Genomic DNA, 22,815 nt, shown 5'->3' with positions numbered 1-22,815 from the left:
AGTATGGCACACGTAGATGGGAGCAGGGACCGCAGAGGAGGGGTGATGAGCCACACGCAGGGGAAACTAGGAGGTACCCACCAAAAAGAGACTGGCAGATCTCTGAAAATTCCCAGTTACCCCCCTCACATATTGTAGCAACCAATGCGCTGCGGGAAGGTCTCAATTTACAATAGGGGTGGGGCAACACCTGTAGTCTGCAGCCAGTGAAATTAATTGCGAGCCTTGGAAGTGAACCCGAGGTCACAATTGATGTAGCTGGTAGATCTCTACCTTTCCTTGTAGATACGGGGGCGGCCAAGTCAGTGTTAAATTCAACAGTGGGTATGAAGATCACTGGTAAGACAATTCCAGCCATGGGAGTAACGGGAGCAGTACAATACTACCCGTTAAGCAAACCAGCAGAGATTACGATAGGGCCTTTACAGACTAAGCATTCCTTTCTGCTGGCTGCATCGGCTCCGACTAATCTACTTGGTAGAGATTTACTGTGCAAGATGGGATGTGTCATATACTGTACTCCTGAAGGTGTATTCTTAGATATACCTGAGAATCACGCTCAGGAAGTGCAGGATATGTTAGACACCCCACAAAAGTTAATGACGCATACTGCTGTTACAGATAGATGTCCGTCCAAGGTAGAGGAAATGATTTCCCAGATACCGGAATCACTTTGGACCAAGGATGGACAAGACACTGGATTGATGGCAAATGTAGCTCCTGTAGTAGTTCAAGTAAAAGATGGTAGGATAGCTCCAAAAATCCCACAGTATCCTCTGAAGCCAGAGGTAGAGTTAGGAGTTTACCCAGTAATAGAGCGCTTGCTACAACAGGGCATTCTGGTTAGAACGTCCAGCACTGCCAATAGTCCCATCTTCCCTGTTAAAAAGAGTGGGGGGAGGGGTTACAGGCTAGTGCAGGATCTAAGGGGGATCAACAAAATAGTTGAGAGCCAATTCCCCGTAGTACCAAATCCAGCTGTCATCCTTATGCAAATCCCTCCCTCTGCGAAATTTTTCACTGTAATTGACCTCTGCTCCGCCTTCTTCTCGGTACCTCTGCACCCTGACAGCCAATATTTGTTTGCATTTACATATAGAGGAGTACAGTACACCTGGACTTGTTTACCACAAGGTTTCATCGACAGCCCAAGTATTTTCCCGCAGGCTTTGCATGATTGTTTACAATCCTTTCAACCTGAGAGCGGAGTAATATTAATACAGTATGTAGACGACTTACTGCTGTGTTCTGATTCACTCGAATCATCCTTGAGAGACACGAAACAGCTTCTGTTTCATCTTTCTGATACAGGACACAAGGTTTCAAAGGACAAGTTGCAATTATGCCAAACCAAGGTAAAATATTTGGGGCATTGTTTGACACAAGGACTGAGACACCTCACCACTGATAGAGTACAGGCAATTCATGACATGACCCTGCCACAGACTCAGCAACAGATTTGCACGTTCCTAGGAATGTGTGGGTACTGTCGTAACTGGATCCCAGGATTTTCCATACTAGCCCTACCTTTGCAGGAGATGGTCTCATCAAACAAACCAGATCGGATTTCGCACACAGATGAGTCCGAACTGGCATTTGAGAGACTCAAGCAGTGCCTAACGCAGGCACCAGCATTAGGTATGCCAGATTATGGGAAACCCTTTAAACTGTACGGTACAGAAAATGCTGGATGTGCGGCAGGTGTCTTAACCCAGAAGCATGGTGATGCCAGCAGGCCGGTAGCCTACTACAGCGCTCAGCTAGACACGGTAGCGCGATCCCTCCCCACATGCTTGCGAAGTGTTGCAGCGATAGCATTGCTAGTGAGTAAAAGCGAAGATGTAGTGCTAGGACACAACCTCACAATTCATACACCTCATGCAGTGTCAGCCTTATTAAATTCTGCCCAAACCAGACACGTCTCATCTGCATGGTTTACAAGGTGGGAATTAGCACTAATGGCCCCTGTAAACATCACCATAAGGAGATGCAGTGCACTAAATCCTGCAACGTATCTCCCAGGTGTGCCTGGACAGGCACAAAGGGTGGGGGATGAGAATGATGGCGAAGGAGGATTTAGTACAGACACTGACTCACATGATTGTATGGAATATTTGACCCAAAATTTCACGGCAAGGCCTGATATCAGTGACAATGCACTAGAAGGTGTAGATTTTACTTTCTACACTGACGGTAGTTGTCACAGACAGACGGACTCGGGAGATTTGTGTACTGGATAGGCAGTCGTAGATGACAAAGGTACCATAGAAGCGGAACCCCTGGGCCCACCTCACTCAGCACAAGTTGCTGAGCTGGCTGCCCTAACCAGATCGTGTGAATTGGCTAAAGGTAAGTCAGCCAACATCTACACGGATTCTAGGTACGCCTTTGGAGTAGTTCATGATTTCGGGGCCCTATGGCGCCTCAGAAATTTCATGACGGCAGCTGGCACACCCGTGGCACATGCAACCCACATCAAAAGACTTTTAGCAGCAATACAAGAACCTGACAGAGTGGCTGTTATCAAGTGTAAAGCCCACACATACAGCCAAGACCCAGTGTCACTTGGTAACAGCCGAGCAGACGAAGCTGTTAAATCAGTAGCCAGTACCCCCATACAGACAGACACCACACAACTGATGGTATTTAATACTGTAAACACACAGAAATTGTGTGAAATGCAAAATTTGTGTTCACCACAAGAAAAGGCAGTTTGGAGGTCAAAAGGATATGGCCAGGAGTCCTCAGGACTCTGGACAGATGGACAGGGTAAGCCAGTGGCACCCAGAGCATACCTTCCAAGTCTAGCGGAAGCGGCACATGGGCTGACTCATCAAGGCAAAGAAGGAATGTGTAAGTTGGTAAGAGCCTATTGGTGCGCGCCAGGATTTTCTTCCCATGCGGGTAAAAGAGCAATGACATGTCTCACCTGCTTGAGGAAGAATATAGGAAAGGCAATACCAACAGAGCCATCCCATGTCCCTCCTACAGATGGTCCTTTCCAGGTAATACAAATTGATTTCATACAATTACCACCCTGTAGAAATCTTAAGTATGTCTTGGTTTGTATTGATGTATTTTCAAATTGGGTAGAAGCATTCCCCGCTGCCACAAATACCGCTGTGTTTACTGCAAAGAAAATTGTGCAGGAATTTGTGTGCAGGTACGGTATCCCTAGGATAATTGAAAGCGATAGGGGTACCCATTTTACAGGTGAAGTCTTTCAGGTAATGGGGGTCATTCCGAGTTGTTCGCTCGGTAAAAATCTTCGCATCGCAGCGATTTTCCGCTTAATGCGCATGCGCAATGATCGCACTGCGACTGCGCCAAGTAAATTTGCTATGCACTTAGGATTTTTACTCACGGTATTTTCATCGTTCTGGCGATCGTAATGTGATTGACATGAAATGGGTGTTACTGGGCGGAAACAGGCCGTTTTAAGGGCGTGTGGAAAAAAACGCTACCGTTTCCGGAAAAAACGCAGGAGTGGCCGGAGAAACGGGGGAGTGTCTGGGCGAACGCTGGGTGTGTTTGTGACGTCAAACCAAGAACGACAAGCACTGAACTGATCGCAGATGCCCAGTAAGTCTGGAGCTACTCAGAAACTGCTACGAGGTGTGTAATCGCAATATTGCGAATACATCGTTCGCAATTTTAAGATGCTAAGATTCACTCCCAGTAGGCGGCGGCTTAGCATGAGCAAATCTGCTAAAATCCGCTTGCGAGCGACCAACTCGGAATGACCCCCAATGTGTAAATTAATGGGAATTAATAGTAAGCTGCAAACTCCGTATCGCCCCCAGGCGAGTGCGAAAGTGGAAAGAGTAAACAGCACTATTAAGAACAAGTTGAGCAAAGTGATGGCTGAAACAGGATTGTTGTGGCCGGAAACTTTGCCACTTGTATTGTATAGCATCAGAACCACTCCCAGGTCCCCTCTTAATCTGTCTCCCTTTGAGATTCTGTTTGGTCGACAACCCCATGTAATGATTGACCCCCAGGATGATTTGAAATGTAACAATGAAGGTACTGTAAAGTATCTGGTTAAGATGAGTAAGCAGTTAAAGAATCAAAATGACAATCTAAAGCTAGTGATTCCTGATCTGCCAGATAGTAATTGTCATGACATTGAACCTGGGGATTATGTAATGATTCGAACCTTTCTACGCTCAGGTTGCCTTATTGACAGATGGGAAGGACCATATCAAGTCTTATTGACCAGCACGACAGCGTTAAAGGTTGCCGAGAGAGAGACTTGGGTCCATTCGTCTCACTGTAAGAAGGTCGCTGATCCAGAGAGGTCCCGTGACAAAGAACAGACGGTAGAGGAAATTGTATCACTAGAGTGTCTGTTCCAGGAAGGTTGAGACGGCACCTGAGCGCTGAAAACAATAAGATCGGAGGCAGTTGTCGAGCCAGATTTCTTTTTCCCTTTTGTTATTTTCTCCAGTTCCCATCTTCCTCCTATTCTTCTTCCCCCTTCTTATTCTTCTCCTTTCCCTCCTCTAAGATGGACTTACCCCAAGAGACTGCAGTCCGGATTTTCCTGTTGACCCTGTTGTTGACCAGAGCAGTCTGTTTCGGTGAGAGTACCAGAGAGGCCAAAGAGGGATCTGGAATGGGATCTGATGATCAGGATGGAGGCGTAGAATTCCAAGAGCAACACAATCACCGAGCAAAGGCGAGTATCAGAAAACGATCTGGTAGCCATGTTATTAATAGACATTGTGAAGGATTGTTAGCTGAAGAGAATTGTATCTGTAGGAATTGTGACAACATAGTTGAGGACGGTTGCATCAAGGAATGTCAGTCCCGTTTTAATATAAACATGGACCGGCATCCATTGAGTGACTATCACTCATTGGTGGGTAAAGTGTTAAATCAGACAGACTGTTGGGTGTACTCACAAGTACCTCAAGGTCATAGAAAGTCAGGACTAGTGCCATATCCTTTAACGATAGATGAGGTACTTGAGTTAAGGGGTGGGAGACCGGTGGACAAGAGATTTAATATTTCTAGTCCTCCTAGTTTAAAGCTCCACCAATACCACGTAGATAGGTCCCTAATATGTTTTAACATTTCCAATCCCCGAAACCTGGGAAATTGGGAGGTGTCATGGAGCAATCAAACCATGACATTTTCACACAGAGCTGACAGAATGCCCATAGATTCAGAGCTTATACGCCAAATAGCCAACAGTGGAAGATATTTCCAATATAAGTACACCCTAGGAGGTAGGCCCATGCGAGTTGGAGAAGTATCACCAGGATACTGTGCACATGTCATACAGCCTGATACGTGTACTAGACAAATGAGAGAGCTAGGGATAGGACTGTTCTCATGGAAGGTTTGTAATATGGTTATGTAATTTTCAATCCCATATGTTCTCCCCGATAATTCATATTTCATATGTGGGAGAAAGGCGTATAAGTGGCTTGCCCCAAACTCAGAGGGATTGTGTTACGTTGGAAAAGTGTTGCCAGAAATAATGACCATTACCCATAACAAAATGAAAGACATTCACCGCAGTGCCCAAGCTCCTTATACTCACAATCATTACGAACACATTGTAAAGAGACACCTTGTAGATAGGACAGAGCATGCAGCCAGTGGCGGTTCTTGCCACGGGCAAGCAGGACTTTTGCCCGGGGCGCCGCCTTCCGGAGGGCGCTGGCGCCATCCGGAGGGCGCCGCACCGTGGCAAGATCCGCCACTGCTGCCCGCTGTGTCCCCCGTCCGCCTCCGCTGCCCGCTGCCGTCCCCGTCCTCGGCGCCTCCTGTGAAGGGAACTAGACGCTATGCGTCTAGTTTCCCTTTGTGGAGAGTAACTGCTGAGCGGTGCGCGATGACGTCATCGCGCACCGCACAGCAAAGGTCCTCTCCACGAAGGGAACTAGACGCATAGCGTCTAGTTTCTCTTCGTGGAGAGGACCTTTTGCTGTGCGGTGCGCGATGATGTCATCGCGCACCGCTCAGCATTCAAGCGGCGCTTTCAATGTACAGGGGGCGTGACTCACCACGCCCCCTGTATTAGGCCACGCCCCTTTCCTGCCCGGGGCGCTCTGCGCCCTTGAACCGGCCCTGCATGCAGCCTCTGATTTGATCCACGAATCCACCGGGATTCAATTCCTACTCGCGTTAGATATCACCCGTACCGCCAGAGGAGTTATAAATTATAGGTATTTAACTGCGCTAGCGAACCTGTTAGATAATATCACCGAGATGTATGATGACACCTTCAGGTATACCGGGAGAGAATTGCAAGCTTACAAAACGGAACTGGTACAGCACAGGATGGTTCTAAATTACCTCACAGCAGTGACAGGAGGGTATTGTGTCACCCTAGAAACTCAGTATGGTGTGAAATGTTGTACATATATCACCAACAGCACTGAGGACCCAACAGAGGTCATAGATCAAAAGATGGACGATATCTTGCAATTGAAGTGGGAGTTCCGAAGGAGGCACAACCTAACCCTTGCCTCTGTGGGTAATGAACTAACCAGCTGGGTTTCATGGTTGAACCCACGAAATTGGTTCTCAGGTTTAGGAGAATGGGCTCAAAATGTTATCGTTACTGTAGGGAAGTTCCTCCTATGTATCCTAGGAGTTGTCATAATGATTGGTCTGATATTCAGATGTGTTCGGATTTTAACAAATTGCAAACGTAGTACCAAATTGATGAGTCTGAGAAGTGAGGGCACTGTAACAACAACTAATTTAATTTATGACCCGTCAATCGAGACAATGTTGTGATAAAATGTGATTCCACGGTCCGTTTCTTTCACCCGTTTCTCCTTTGATTTTCTCCGAGGTACCAAGAGATCCGCCTGGAAGAAGAATTTGATGACCTTTTATACAAGACCACTGATGAACTGTGTCACAGACACCTAACGAGCTTTTAGAGACTGTAATTCTTTTTATGGACACTTGAAGAAGCTTTTTGTTTGCCAATAAACCTTAAAGCTACAGTAAAGATACGACAATCCGGACAAGACATCAGACAAGACATCAACAAGACCCCAATCGGCGAACACATACATAAACATATGACTGCATTTATAACGCATGTTTCTTATCTTCATCTCTACAACCTTCAGGTAGTACCCCACATAGTCGACAGGTGATTTTCATATATTAGCACTCACATATTCTCCACTTTCATGTATCATCAACTAATGTGCACCCCATTTGTTGTAACCAAAAGCCGAAAAGAGCTCGGTAAAGTTTGACAGCCCATCCACAGACCCTTGATACGGGATAAGAAGGATTCAATGTATACTTCGCAATACCTCGAAGCTTGATTTAGAACACATACGGCATGATGATACATGACCCCTCAGACATGGATCTCATACACACATGCTTTTACTATCTCACTAGGTCATATCTTTCTCACCTTCTCCTCTCCTCCCTCTACCCAATCATAATAAGGTATTCCATGATGACATATATATTTTTCTGTTTGAATTGTTTAGAAAGTGGCAGTTATTGGTGACTGCCAAAGGGTGGACTGTCAAAGTCGAAAAATATTGTAGTTCACAATGCCTTGTACTAACCCCAATGCACATGCCCGCTGCTCATGCATTCAGTCTGCCGTGTGTGCACATGTCCGCAAATTGCGTAAACTCGCTCCGGCGGTAACGCGCGTGATATGCGTATTTACGGTAGAGTTTGTGAACTTGTAGCGGGCGACTCGTTTATAGCATAGTTAACTAATATAGTGCGTTTTGTAGATAATATTCCCCTTAATAATGTCTGCGAGTATGATTAGTGTAAATAGTTCATGGACATGGGAATTCCTCTTTGCATGATATGAAGGGTCAGGCAAAGGTTGAACGGTGGTGTCTAGTATCTAACTGAAGAGTATTTTATTAGAAACATTCCGGTGTTGGTTAGGAAAAGATTAATCGTGCCTGCGTATAGTTATGTCTACAAGAAGTTTATGGACATTTACTGTATTTGCAGTTCATTATCCATGCGGCGGGAATCCTGTGGATACCTCCCACCTGAGCAGTTTGAAATAGTCACAGCCCACCTGTTCAAATCCACCTATGACCTTTTGTTATAATGCGGAGACACATTTCTGTGTCCAATGAACAATGAGATTGTAGGGACCATTGTATCATACTGTATGTTGTGTATAAAAAGGCCACTGTCCCCTGACCGGCCAGTACTCTCTCTCATCAACATTTATCAGTCGGATAATTGGAGGACTGGATCCGGTTGCGCTAGCGAGTGTTCCCCCGTTTGATATGTTCTCTGTGGCCACTTTGTTACCCGTTTAATGTATGCCATTCATTTTCATTCTATGTATTTGTGTTTGCGATCGTTCGCTATTGTTTATATTTCTGTTTAGTTATTCTTTTTAGTTATTAATGTTAGGTCTGTAGTGTATAAGGTGTAACTGTTTTTCTTTTCCCTTTTTCATACTAAAATCATCTAAGAAGGTGTTGGAACCTCACTAAGTGTTGTGTGTTTCACCATTTATTACTAAGGGTTTCTGAGCATCTCAATCACTCGAACAGCTTGCTTAAATATCGAGGTTAACCAGTGTTATATCATTACAGTATCTCAATACTAAGGTTTACAGTATAAGCATACTCTGTGTCCAAGGTTTAAAAGGTTATTGACTGTGTGTACGCTCGCTGTGTGTATTCCGTACACCCAGCGCAGCGTGTGTACGTGACTTGCGTACCACGTGCAAGGTCTTTGTACGCAAATAGCGTACAAAGTGCGTAGCACGTGCACGAGGTTTAGCGGCCATTACGGCTTCACGGTATTAGTAAATAGCTTGTGTTAAAAGGTAAATATTTAGCTTTATCACCGTGTCATGCTCCGCCCAAAGGGTGTGTCTAGCTCCACAGATGTGCAGATCTATTTCCACTCAGGCTAACCCAGTATGCTGTCAAAGGGGGTATGTCTATGGGTGGCATGTGCAGTGGCAAAAAAACATTCTTTTATGTGATCATTGGCATTGTGTCCGAGTCAGAATAAGCCCAGTATGTAACATTGGTTACCTATACAGCATGTAAGGGTGTGCTGCAGAGAGTCTGTTCTTAGGAGCTGCTGGGAACTGGGAGGTAAGCACCCTCCTGATTTGTCAATATACAGTATGGGCAGTACGGCTGGTGTAATGGTTAGCACTAAGGACATGGGTTCGATTCCCACCAGGGCCCTGTAAATGCTGATTTATATACAGGACTAAAAGCAACACTTTAAAAAGACATTTCATACACTTTAAATGAAGCCGCTGCGGCCGCTATACTTAATCCACAACCTACGTACTTATTACACCATTAGCGTACAGAGTCCCGTACCATGTACGGACTTTGCGTACAAACGCCGCGCTGACTGTACAAAGTACATGCAGCGCATACACACCCAAAGATACACCGTGAACCCTTAACAGCTATGCATGTGATAGTGATACACTTTAAACCTTAGCAGGGAAAGGAAAACACACCCACCAGATTGTATTTAAGCTAGAGATGAGCGGGTTCGGTTTCTCTGAATCCGAACCCGCACGAACTTCATGTTTTTTTTCACGGGTCCGAGCGACTCGGATCTTCCCGCCTTGCTCGGTTAACCCGAGCGCGCCCGAACGTCATCATGACGCTGTCGGATTCTCGCGAGACTCGGATTCTATATAAGGAGCCACGCGTCGCCGCCATTTTCACACGTGCATTGAGATTGATAGGGAGAGGACGTGGCTGGCGTCCTCTCCATTTAGATTAGAAGAGAGAGAGAGAGAGAGATTGACCTGATTTACTGGAGCTTAGGAGTACTGTAGAACTGTAGAGAGTGCAGAGTTTACTAGTGACTGACCACAGTGACCACCAGACAGTGCAGTTTTATTTAATATATCCGTTCTCTGCCTGAAAAAAACGATACACAGTGACTCAGTCACATACCATATCTGTGTGCACTGCTCAGCCCAGTGTGCTGCATCATCTATGTATATATCTGACTGTGCTCAGCTCACACATCTTATAATTGTGGGGGAGACTGGGGAGCACTGCAGTGCCAGTTATAGGTTATAGCAGGAGCCAGGAGTACATATTATTATTAAAATTAAACAGTGCACACTTTTGCTGCAGGAGTGCCACTGCCAGTGTGACTGACCAGTGACCTGACCACACTGACCACCAGTATAGTTAGTAGTATAGTATACTATATTGTGATTGCCTGAAAAAGTTAAACACTCGTATCTGACTGTGCTCAGCTCACACATCTTATAATTGTGGGGGAGACTGGGGAGCACTGCAGTGCCAGTTATAGGTTATAGCAGGAGCCAGGAGTACATATTATTATTAAAATTAAACAGTGCACACTTTTGCTGCAGGAGTGCCACTGCCAGTGTGACTGACCAGTGACCTGACCACACTGACCACCAGTATAGTTAGTAGTATAGTATACTATATTGTGATTGCCTGAAAAAGTTAAACACTCGTCGTGTGACTTCACTTGTGTGGTGTTTTTTTTTTTATTCTATAAAAAACTCATTCTGCTGACAGACAGTGTCCAGCAGGTCCGTCATTATATAATATATACCTGTCCGGCTGCAGTAGTGATATATATATATTTTTTATATCATTATTTATCATCCAGTCGCAGCAGACACAGTACGGTAGTTCACGGCTGTAGCTACCTCTGTGTCCGCACTTGGCAGTCCGTCCATAATTGTATACCACCTACCCGTGGTTTTTTTTTCTTTCTTCTTTATACATACATACTACTACTACATCTCTTTATCAACCAGTCTATATTAGCAGCAGACACAGTACAGTACGGTAGTCCACGGCTGTAGCTACCTCTGTGTCGGCACTCGGCAGTCCGTCCATAATTGTATACCACCTACCCGTGGTTTTTTTTTCTTTCTTCTTTATACATACATACTACTACTACTACATCTCTTTATCAACCAGTCTATATTAGCAGCAGACACAGTACAGTACTGTAGTCCACGGCTGTAGCTACCTCTGTGTCGGCACTGGGCAGTCCGTCCACAATTGTATACCACCTACCCGTGGTTTTTTTTTCTTTCTTCTTTATACATACATACTACTACTACATCTCTTTATCAACCAGTCTATATTAGCAGCAGACACAGTACAGTACGGTAGTCCACGGCTGTAGCTACCTCTGTGTCGGCACTGGGCAGTCCGTCCATAATTGTATACCACCTACCCGTGGTTTTTTTTTCTTTCTTCTTTATACATACATACTACTACTACTACATCTCTTTATCAACCAGTCTATATTAGCAGCAGACACAGTACAGTACGGTAGTCCACGGCTGTAGCTACCTCTGTGTCGGCACTGGGCAGTCCGTCCATAATTGTATACCACCTACCCGTGGTTTTTTTTTCTTTCTTCTTTATACATACATACTACTACTACATCTCTTTATCAACCAGTCTATATTAGCAGCAGACACAGTACAGTACGGTAGTCCACGGCTGTAGCTACCTCTGTGTCGGCACTGGGCAGTCCGTCCATAATTGTATACCACCTACCCGTGGTTTTTTTTTCTTTCTTCTTTATACATACATACTACTACTACATCTCTTTATCAACCAGTCTATATTAGCAGCAGACACAGTACAGTACGGTAGTCCACGGCTGTAGCTACCTCTGTGTCGGCACTCGGCAGTCCGTCCATAATTGTATACCACCTACCCGTGGTTTTTTTTTCTTTCTTCTTTATACATACATACTACTACTACATCTCTTTATCAACCAGTCTATATTAGCAGCAGACACAGTACAGTATGGTAGTCCACGGCTGTAGCTACCTCTGTGTCGGCACTGGGCAGTCCGTCCATAATTGTATACCACCTACCCGTGTTTTTTTTTTCTTTCTTCTTTATACATACATACTACTACTACATCTCTTTATCAACCAGTCTATATTAGCAGCAGACACAGTACAGTACGGTAGTCCACGGCGGTAGCTACCTCTGTGTCGGCACTCGGCAGTCCGTCCATAATTGTATACCACCTACCCGTGGTTTTTTTTTCTTTCTTCTTTATACATACATACTACTACTACATCTCTTTATCAACCAGTCTATATTAGCAGCAGACACAGTACAGTACGGTAGTCCACGGCTGTAGCTACCTCTGTGTCAGCACTCGGCAGTCCATCCATAATTGTATACTAGTATCCATCCATCTCCATTGTTTACCTGAGGTGCCTTTTAGTTGTGCCTATTAAAATATGGAGAACAAAAATGTTGAGGTTCCAAAATTAGGGAAAGATCAAGATCCACTTCCACCTCGTGCTGAAGCTGCTGCCACTAGTCATGGCCGAGACGATGAAATGCCAGCAACGTCGTCTGCCAAGGCCGATGCCCAATGTCATAGTACAGAGCATGTCAAATCCAAAACACCAAATATCAGTAAAAAAAGGACTCCAAAACCTAAAATAAAATTGTCGGAGGAGAAGCGTAAACTTGCCAATATGCCATTTACCACACGGAGTGGCAAGGAACGGCTGAGGCCCTGGCCTATGTTCATGGCTAGTGGTTCAGCTTCACATGAGGATGGAGGCACTCAGCCTCTCGCTAGAAAAATGAAAAGACTCAAGCTGGCAAAAGCAGTAGCACCGCAAAGAACTGTGCGTTCTTCGAAATCCCAAATCCACAAGGAGAGTCCAATTGTGTCGGTTGCGATGCCTGACCTTCCCAACACTGGACGTGAAGAGCATGCGCCTTCCACCATTTGCACGCCCCCTGCAAGTGCTGGAAGGAGCACCCGCAGTCCAGTTCCTGATAGTCAGATTGAAGATGTCAGTGTTGAAGTACACCAGGATGAGGAGGATATGGGTGTTGCTGGCGCTGGGGAGGAAATTGACCAGGAGGATTCTGATGGTGAGGTGGTTTGTTTAAGTCAGGCACCCGGGGAGACACCTGTTGTCCGTGGGAGGAATAGGGCCGTTGACATGCCTGGTGAAAATACCAAAAAAATCAGCTCTTCGGTGTGGAAGTATTTCACCAGAAATGCGGACAACAGGTGTCAAGCCGTGTGTTCCCTTTGTCAAGCTGTAATAAGTAGGGGTAAGGACGTTAACCACCTCGGAACATCCTCCCTTATACGTCACCTGCAGCGCATTCATAATAAGTCAGTGACAAGTTCAAAAACTTGGGCCGACAGCGGAAGCAGTCCACTGACCAGTAAATCCCTTCCTCTTGTAACCAAGCTCACGCAAACCACCCCACCAACTCCCTCAGTGTCAATTTCCTCCTTCCCCAGGAATGCCAATAGTCCTGCAGGCCATGTCACTGGCAATTCTGACGAGTCCTCTCCTGCCTGGGATTCCTCCGATGCATCCTTGCGTGTAACGCCTACTGCTGCTGGCGCTGCTGTTGTTGCTGCTGGGAGTCGATGGTCATCCCAGAGGGGAAGTCGTAAGCCCACTTGTACTACTTCCAGTAAGCAATTGACTGTCCAACAGTCCTTTGCGAGGAAGATGAAATATCACAGCAGTCATCCTGTTGCAAAGTGGATAACTGAGTCCTTGACAACTATGTTGGTGTTAGACGTGCGTCCGGTATCCGCCGTTAGTTCACAGGGAACTAGACAATTTATTGAGGCAGTGTGCCCCCGTTACCAAATACCATCTAGGTTCCACTTCTCTAGGCAGGCGATACCGAGAATGTACACGGACGTCAGAAAAAGACTCACCAGTGTCCTAAAAAATGCAGTTGTACCCAATGTCCACTTAACCACGGACATGTGGACAAGTGGAGCAGGGCAGGGTCAGGACTATATGACTGTGACAGCCCACTGGGTAGATGTATGGACTCCCGCCGCAAGAACAGCAGCGGCGGCACCAGTAGCAGCATCTCGCAAACGCCAACTCTTTCCTAGGCAGGCTACGCTTTGTATCACCGCTTTCCAGAATACGCACACAGCTAAAAACCTCTTACGGCAACTGAGGAAGATCATCGCAGAATGGCTTACCCCAATTGGACTCTCCTGTGGATTTGTGGCATCGGACAACGCCAGCAATATTGTGTGTGCATTAAATATGGGCAAATTCCAGCACGTCCCATGTTTTGCACATACCTTGAATTTGGTGGTGCAGAATTTTTTAAAAAACGACAGGGGCGTGCAAGAGATGCTGTCGGTGGCCAGAAGAATTGCGGGACACTTTCGGCGTACAGGCACCACGTACAGAAGACTGGAGCACCACCAAAAACTACTGAACCTGCCCTGCCATCATCTGAAGCAAGAAGTGGTAACGAGGTGGAATTCAACCCTCTATATGCTTCAGAGGTTGGAGGAGCAGCAAAAGGCCATTCAAGCCTCTACAATTGAGCACGATATAGGAGGTGGAATGCACCTGTCTCAAGTGCAGTGGAGAATGATTTCAACGTTGTGCAAGGTTCTGATGCCCTTTGAACTTGCCACACGTGAAGTCAGTTCAGACACTGCCAGCCTGAGTCAGGTCATTCCCCTCATCAGGCTTTTGCAGAAGAAGCTGGAGGCATTGAAGAAGGAGCTAAAAGGGAGCGATTCCGCTAGGCATGTGGGACTTGTGGATGCAGCCCTTAATTCGCTTAACAAGGATTCACGGGTGGTCAATCTGTTGAAATCAGAGCACTACATTTTGGCCACCGTGCTCGATCCTAGATTTAAAACCTACCTTGGATCTCTCTTTCCGGCAGACACAAGTCTGCTGGGGTGCAAAGACCTGCTGGTGACAAAATTGTCAAGTCAAGCGGAACGCGACCTGTCAACATCTCCTCCTTCACATTCTCCCGCAACTGGGGGTGCGAGGAAAAGGCTCAGAATTCCGAGCCCACCCGCTGGCGGTGATGCAGGGCAGTCTGGAGCGACTGCTGATGCTGACATCTGGTCCGGACCGAAGGACCTGACAACGATTACGGACATGTCGTCTACTGTCACTGCATATGATTCTCTCAACATTGAAAGAATGGTGGAGGATTATATGAGTGACCGCATCCAAGTAGGCACGTCAGACAGTCCGTACTTATACTGGCAGGAAAAAGAGGCAATTTGGAGGCCCTTGCACAAACTGGCTTTATTCTACCTAAGTTGCCCTCCCACAAGTGTGTACTCCGAAAGAGTGTTTAGTGCCGCCGCTCACCTTGTCAGCAATCGGCGTACGAGGTTACATCCAGAAAATGTGGAGAAGATGATGTTCATTAAAATGAATTATAATCAATTCCTCCGCGGAGACATTGACCAGCAGCAATTGCCTCCACAAAGTACACAGGGAGCTGAGATGGTGGATTCCAGTGGGGACGAATTGATAATCTGTGAGGAGGGGGATGTACACGGTGATATATCGGAGGATGATGATGAGGTGGACATCTTGCCTCTGTAGAGCCAGTTTGTGCAAGGAGAGATTAATTGCTTCTTTTTTGGTGGGGGTCCAAACCAACCCGTCATATCAGTCACAGTCGTGTGGCAGACCCTGTCACTGAAATGATGGGTTGGTTAAAGTGTGCATGTCCTGTTTATACAACATAAGGGTGGGTGGGAGGGCCCAAGGACAATTCCATCTTGCACCTCTTTTTTCTTTTATTTTTCTTTGCGTCATGTGCTGTTTGGGGAGGGTTTTTTGGAAGGGACATCCTGCGTGACACTGCAGTGCCACTCCTAGATGGGCCCGGTGTTTGTGTCAGCCACAAGGGTCGCTAATCTTACTCACACAGCTACCTCATTGCGCCTCTTTTTTTCTTTGCGTCATGTGCTGTTTGGGGAGGGTTTTTTGGAAGGGACATCCTGCGTGACACTGCAGTGCCACTCCTAGATGGGCCAGGTGTTTGTGTCGGCCACTAGGGTCGCTTAGCTTAGTCATCCAGCGACCTCGGTGCAAATTTTAGGACTAAAAATAATATTGTGAGGTGTGAGGTATTCAGAATAGACTGAAAATGAGTGGAAATTATGGTTTTTGAGGTTAATAATAATATGGGATCAAAATGACCCCCAAATTCTATGATTTAAGCTGTTTTTTTAGGGTTTTTTGAAAAAAACACCCGAATCCAAAACACACCCGAATCCGACAAAAAAAATTCGGTGAGGTTTTGCCAAAACGCTGTCGAACCCAAAACACGGCCGCGGAACCGAACCCAAAACCAAAACACAAAACCCGAAAAATTTCAGGCGCTCATCTCTAATTTAAACTGCTGGGTTCCGACACCACAACATATTATTACTGAAAGGGGATACAATAACAAAGCAATACAATACAAGAGAATAATGGCTACAGTCAATGGTACATACTTGTTTGGATTTCGCCGCGCTACCTAGTCTGGTCCTCGGTCATCTAGATAGATAACTTTGAGAGTCTTGTGTGACCAGGCCTGCAGCTGGCTCCTTTTATACAATGTTCCAAAACTTAACACAATGGATACTGTAAACTCTTTGACACAGGGATTGTCATTTACAGTACAGGAGAGGTCATAGGTTGGTTTGAATAGGTGGGCGATGTCTGTTCAAGATACACTTGTGAATGGTCTCCTCTGGGTTCCCGCCGCATACCTAATGTACAGTAAATACAGTTTATATCTATATTCTGCCCCTGCACATAACTATTCACAGGAACGTGCGATCTACTGCAAACCAACACCGGAATATTACCCTTAAAATACCCTACACATGGATACCAAACACCACCTTATAACCTTGTTCTGTCCCCTCCTATCCTGTAAAGGTGAATCCCTTTGTTCTGATACCATTTAAACTGTTGTAACTTGCTGGTGTGATGCGAGGAGACTATGTGTACATTGTGCCCTATTTTGATCAAATATGTAATGTGTTTTGATAGCTTTTCCATGCGTCCACAAACTCTACCGTAAATACTCATACCACGCGCTAATGCGCAGGACCGCGGGAGCGACCATATACAAATTGCGAATATATGCGCACGCACGGCAGAACAAGTACACGCACAGAGGCCATCTGTGTGTAATTTGTACGTGATGTGTGTACTGCAATATTTTTCGACTTTGAAAGCCCTAAATGTGTGGAGTTTGTATATTCTTCCTGTACTTGAGTGGGTTTCCTCCGGGTACTCCGGTTTCCTCCCACAATCCAAAAATATACTGGTAGGTTAATTGGCTTCCAACAAAATTAGTAAAAGCGCTGCGGAATATGTGTGCGTTATATAAGTAACTGGTAATACATAAATAATAAAATAAATATACAGGTAAGGAGATGGCCCTCTCATCTCAACTTTTATGTATTCCAAAAGTAACAGTTTAACAGTGGCATGCAGCAATGTTACATAAAAAACTTTACATCCTCCATTTATTACAACATTGTTGCATGTCACTGTTAAATTGTTATATTGTATTTCCATTTTGTTTTCAGCACACTGGGGTTTACAGATACTGTAGGTATTTTCTATCTTATACAGTTAAGGGGCATACAGTACACACTAAACCAGTGGTTCTCAAACTGTGTGCCTTGGCACCACTAGGGTGCCTCAGGGCACTTGCAGGGGTACCTCAGGAAAGTGGTCCAGGACCAATTCAAATGATTTATTATGAATGCAATAAACAAAACCCCTGCGGGTGGCTGCCAATCATAACATATGTGGACAAACAGAAGCAAGTCTTGTCCCTCACCACATACCTGAAACATTAGGATGACACATAAACACAGTTTACTTAATTTAATATCTTTTTCTAAATTTCTCTAAAAGAAACATTTGGCCCAGGGGTGCTGGGAAACAAATTCTGATACTCTAGGGCGCCGTGATTCAAAAAAGTTTGGGAACCACTGGCCTAGATGATTAAAGTGGACGATATACAAGATAAAAATAAAGACATTATCGTGCATGTCGTTAAGTGTGTATGCACAATAACGATGCGCGCTCCAGCGGGTCCTTAATGTTTATCTTTATCAACTGAAAATGCAGTCCGATTTAGACTACTGTTATCTTTCATGACTGCATGTTCAGGAATGGGAGGGGTGACGTCACTGAACAACTCAGTGTGTATGCTCTATATCGTTCATTCTGGTGCTGGGGACATTTCAAAGGGGTGTCGGTCGTTAGGTCGACGCAACTTAGGTCGACACTCATTAGGTCGACCACTGAAAGTCGACAATGCCATCAGGTCGACATGATCGTTAGGTCGACATGTACTAAATCGACAGGTCAAATGGTCGACATGAGTTTTTCGCTTTTTTCCCATTTTTTGGATTTTTTCATACTTAACGATCCACGTGGACTACGATTGGAACGGTAATCTCGAGCAAAGCGAGCCATGCGAGGGGACACGGTTCACTAATTTGTGTTCCCCATCACTTTACAGAGAAAACGACACCAAAAACAGTGAAAAACCTCATGTCGACCCTTTGACCTGTCTACCTAGTACATGTCGACCTAATGACCATGTTGTCCTATTGTCCCTGTCGACCTAATGCATGTCGACCTTCCATGGTTGACCTAATGACTGTCGACCTAAGTTGTGTCTATCCAACCACCCATACCTTTTCAAAGGAAATCTTTATCTTTATTGGCTCAAAATCATCTAGTGCGCAGGTTCTCAAACTCGGTCCTCAGGACCCCACACAGTGCATGTTTTGCAGGTCTCCTCACAAAATTGAAGTAAAATAATTAGCTCCACCTGTGAACCTTTTAAAATGTGCTAGTGAGTAATGAATACACCTGTGCTCCTACTGGGTTACCTGCAAAACATGCACTGTGTGGGGTCCTGAGGACCGAGTTTGAGAACCTCTGATCTAGTGTGTTACTGCCTTTACACCACTTAGACACCTTAGAGCAGGCATTCCCAACCTCTGTCCTCAAGGCACACTTTTAGTCCAGGTTTTAGTGATATCCATGCTTGAGCACAGGTGACTTAATTAGTTCCTCACTTATTTTGATGCAACCACCTGTGCTGAAGCCTGGATATCACTAAAACCTGCACTGTTAGTGTGCTTTGTTGACCGAGATTGGGAATGCCTGGTTTAGGGTTATGACTTAATCCATGTTGGCTGCAGGACCTATGATGTCACCACCACATGACACGCTACAAGAGGTGGGAGGAGCAAAATGTACCCTTGCGGACTCATTTTGCTCGCTGCGCTTCGGGCTCCGTGTCTCTCTCTGCTTGCCACTGGGTTACTAAAGAGAGTAGTGGGTGATGTGAAAAGTGAAAGTGCTGTCCCACCGGCCTTGCTCCTCCCCCTGATGTCAGAGGTTCTTCAGCCCACTTGTTTGTAGTATTTACCCACCTGAGAGAACACACTAACAGTACGTAGATTTATGGACATACTCTGGGTAATAAATCGTACTGTAAAAGTCAACACTGGTTGACTCGACAAGGATTATGGAGCAGAGGATGATATTATTAGTAGTAAGGGAGCAATGCAGAAAAAGGAGTTAGTAGCAAGGTTAAGGGGATCCATTAGCATGGAGCAGAATACAGTCAGAGGGGACCTGCGGGCTAGAGTGGACTCAGTTAAACTTCTCTGGTGGAGGATTGAATAAAAGGAGCAGGACCTAGATTTCTCCATAGTAAATATGGTGCCTGGATATAACAAGGTCAGGGCCCCAGAGGAGAGCTCACCAGGATATGACTGCTCTGCTCAGTGTCTGTAAGGACAGTGCAGATCTCAGGATCACTCATCGGCAGGGGTTAGCAGTGCAGCACTCCGCAGCCAGGACCTGGTCAGATGTCGAAGCTGATGCAGCCCATGAGAGTCCTGCAGATATGTGTACAGTCCGGGGGCATGTGAAAGAAGCAGTCCCGGCCAGCAGGCACACAACATAGGGATGACACCGACCAGTTCTGCTGTCACAGGGCGGAACAGCAAGGCTGTGCAATGCCACCGCAGGTAAGGAGCTTGTGACCAGTGGTATGGCATGCTGATATACCCGGGGGGCCCCCGCAGTTAAGAGGACAAAGGACTCTGAAGCTTCACACATCAACACTGGAGGGATCCCCGTCTGTCACACCAGCGATCACTGGGTGGCGGATAGTCCATTTCAAAAGTGGAGGGTCAGTAAAGCAGGCAGGTACCCACAGCATACGGGAACACTGCTTTGTGCTATAGGTTACAAGTGACAAGCCGTACTCAATGGTGCAGTGCTGATCAACAAAGGCTCCTAGTTCAGCTGCTTACTGGTCAGGCGGTGCATGACGGAGATGGGTGGAGGAAGCAGCGAGCTCGTGTTTGGGGTCCTTTAGTTCAGGCTGCACAGTTTGGATTCCTGATGGGGCAGTGGGGAATCTGGGGTTTTTGATGACCTTTGCGGGGCAGCGGGAGACTCCACAGTGAACCGGGAGTCTCCCGCAGGATGCGGGAGGGTAGGCATCTATAAACATACTCAGGGGCGGATACAGAAGAAAATGATAGGGGGGCACCATGGAAGGGGCGAGTACATTTGCATGCGGCTTCGGTGCATGTGAGGTGGCGCTTCTTATACAATGCCCACAGTTGTAGCGCAAGGGGCTCATTTGCGCTCGCCACATTGTCGGTAAGCCGGCGGTCAGGCTCCCGGCGCCGGTATGCTGCTCGCCGGGAGCCTGACGGCCGGCAGACCGTACTACACCCGTAGCGCACATTATGCAATGTCCACTGTACTGGTAGTGCCCCTTATATAGACCCCATAGTAGTGGTGCCCCTTATGCAATGCTGGTATTGCCCCCCGTAGTAGTAATGTTGCCTGTAGTAATGCCCCCAGTCATTTAGCGCCCTAGTAGTTATGCCCCCAGTGGTAATGTCCCCAGTAGTTTACCCCCGCCCCCTTTAGTTTAGCCTCCCAGTGGTAATGCCCCCAGTAGTTTGCCTGCTTAAAGTTTAGCCACCCTGTAGTTTGCCCCATTGTAGTTTAGCCCCTGTATTTATGCCCCCCTTGTAGTTTAGCTCCCAGTAGCAATGCCCCCAGTAGTTTAGCCCCTGTAGTTATCCCCCAGTAGTTTGGCCCCTGTAGTTGATGCCCCCAGTAGTTTGACCCCCCTGTAGTTTAGCCCCAAGTAGTAATGCCCCTGTAGTTAAGCCACCAGTAGTAATGCCCCTGTAGTTACGCCGCCAGTAGTAATGCCCTCCTGTAGTATGCCCCCAGTAGTTAGCCCCTTTGTAGTTGACCCCCCAGTAATAATGTCCCCTAGTAGTTTGCCCCAGTAGATGCCCCCCAGTAGTTGGCTCCCAGTAGATGCCCCCCAGTAATAATGTCCTCCAGTAGTTTGCCCCCAGTAGTAATACCCCCTAGGAGTTTGCCCCCAATAGATGACACCCCAGTAGTAATACCCCAGTAGATGCCCCCCAATAATAATGCCCCCAGTAGATTGCCCCCAGTAAAAATGTCCCCCAGTAGCTGCCCCCAGTAGTAATGCCCCCAATAGATGACCCCCCAGTAGTAATGCACCCAGTAGATGCCCCCCAGTAATAATGCCCCCAGTAGTTTGCCCCCAGTAGTAATGCCACCCCCCCTGGATCCACCACTGAACATACTGTGAGTTCCAAAAGAACAGCACAACAAAAATCACCAGATTTTCTTATCATGTATTTTTATTTACTGTAAAATAACACTCTTATTCATTAGTGTGTAAAATTGGTTTATTGCATATAGCAACACACACTTTCAGACACTGTGAGGGAATTCAATTGTTTGAAAAGTTGGTTGGGTGTCTGTTTTTTTCCTATCTAATAGACAGGAAAAAACAGACACCCAACCGACTTTTCAAACATTTGAATTCCTCCGAGTTACTGTAAAGCATTAAAATGGCACAAATAATAAAACAAGCTTACCATTTATATTTTAACAGGTGATTCGCATGATCTGAATAGGTAACTAGTATGGCAGAGTAAGACATTATAATTTCCTTTTTCCATCATTGACTCATTGACAATTTGTGTACAGATATTGAAAGGTTAAATTGTAAATGAATTATGTTCACTAATAAAATGAAATTATACATAATCATATTGATATTGATATGTTTTATTGTATTATATTTGTATTAATCCAATAAACTAGTCAAAATTAGAAAGTAATTGGAGTAACAGCCTGGGGTAACAAAATACTTATTGGTTAAACTAAATGTTTATTTTCTTATGAGAATATAACCCAAACCTAGTGGCATGTGCAGATATGACTTCAGTTAAAAACTAAGCTTATTATTATATTTTATGAAAGTATAGTATTTTATTAGTACCAACAAATGAAAAAGTATTTTAATAGACATGTTATTTCCAAGTTCAGTTAAGGTGAAAACACTCCAGTGATTGCCAAAGAGCAAGAAAGCCCATGTTGCCGGGTCACCCTCCAACCCAGTGGCAGGCTGGGCAGGGGGCAGAGTGCCAGATGTCTCCAGGGCCAGTCCCATTTTCAGTGCCTTGGACCAGCCGATGGCACCTTCAGACAGCTTCTACTTTCACTGGTAAAGCAGCGGCTCACCCAACAAGTACAGTAGCAACGCCTCTGCAAAGTCAGTGCAAATCTCATGGCTCTCCCATGCTGTGTAAAATGCACTGCAGTAACTTATTAAAAATGATACGTCCCATCAGCCGCTGATGTCTGGGACCAGTCAGACTAGTAAAAAAAAAAAATGATGCCTGATGCAGCTCTCGGGAGACCAGCTGCTCAGCACAAGAGAAGTTATACAGGGAGGTGGTGTGCTGTCTGTTAGAAGAGGAGGAGGAGGAGGAGGAGGAGGAGGAAAACCCAGCAAGAGGCACGGATCTAAAGAGGTCAATCTGCCCCACAAAGGTGATTAGGATTCTGCTCTATTTTAGTCATGTGCTCGCCCTCTCTCTCCTTCTACTCCTTCTCTCCCTCCCTCCATTCTCCCATTTCCCCTATTCCTTCTCTCTCTCCCACCC

The sequence above is a fragment of the Pseudophryne corroboree genome, chromosome 4 (assembly GCF_028390025.1).
Source record: "Pseudophryne corroboree isolate aPseCor3 chromosome 4, aPseCor3.hap2, whole genome shotgun sequence".
NCBI lineage: Eukaryota > Metazoa > Chordata > Amphibia > Anura > Myobatrachidae > Pseudophryne > Pseudophryne corroboree.
The sequence above is the reverse complement of the archived record's forward strand: the minus strand, read 5'-3'. Positions refer to the sequence as shown.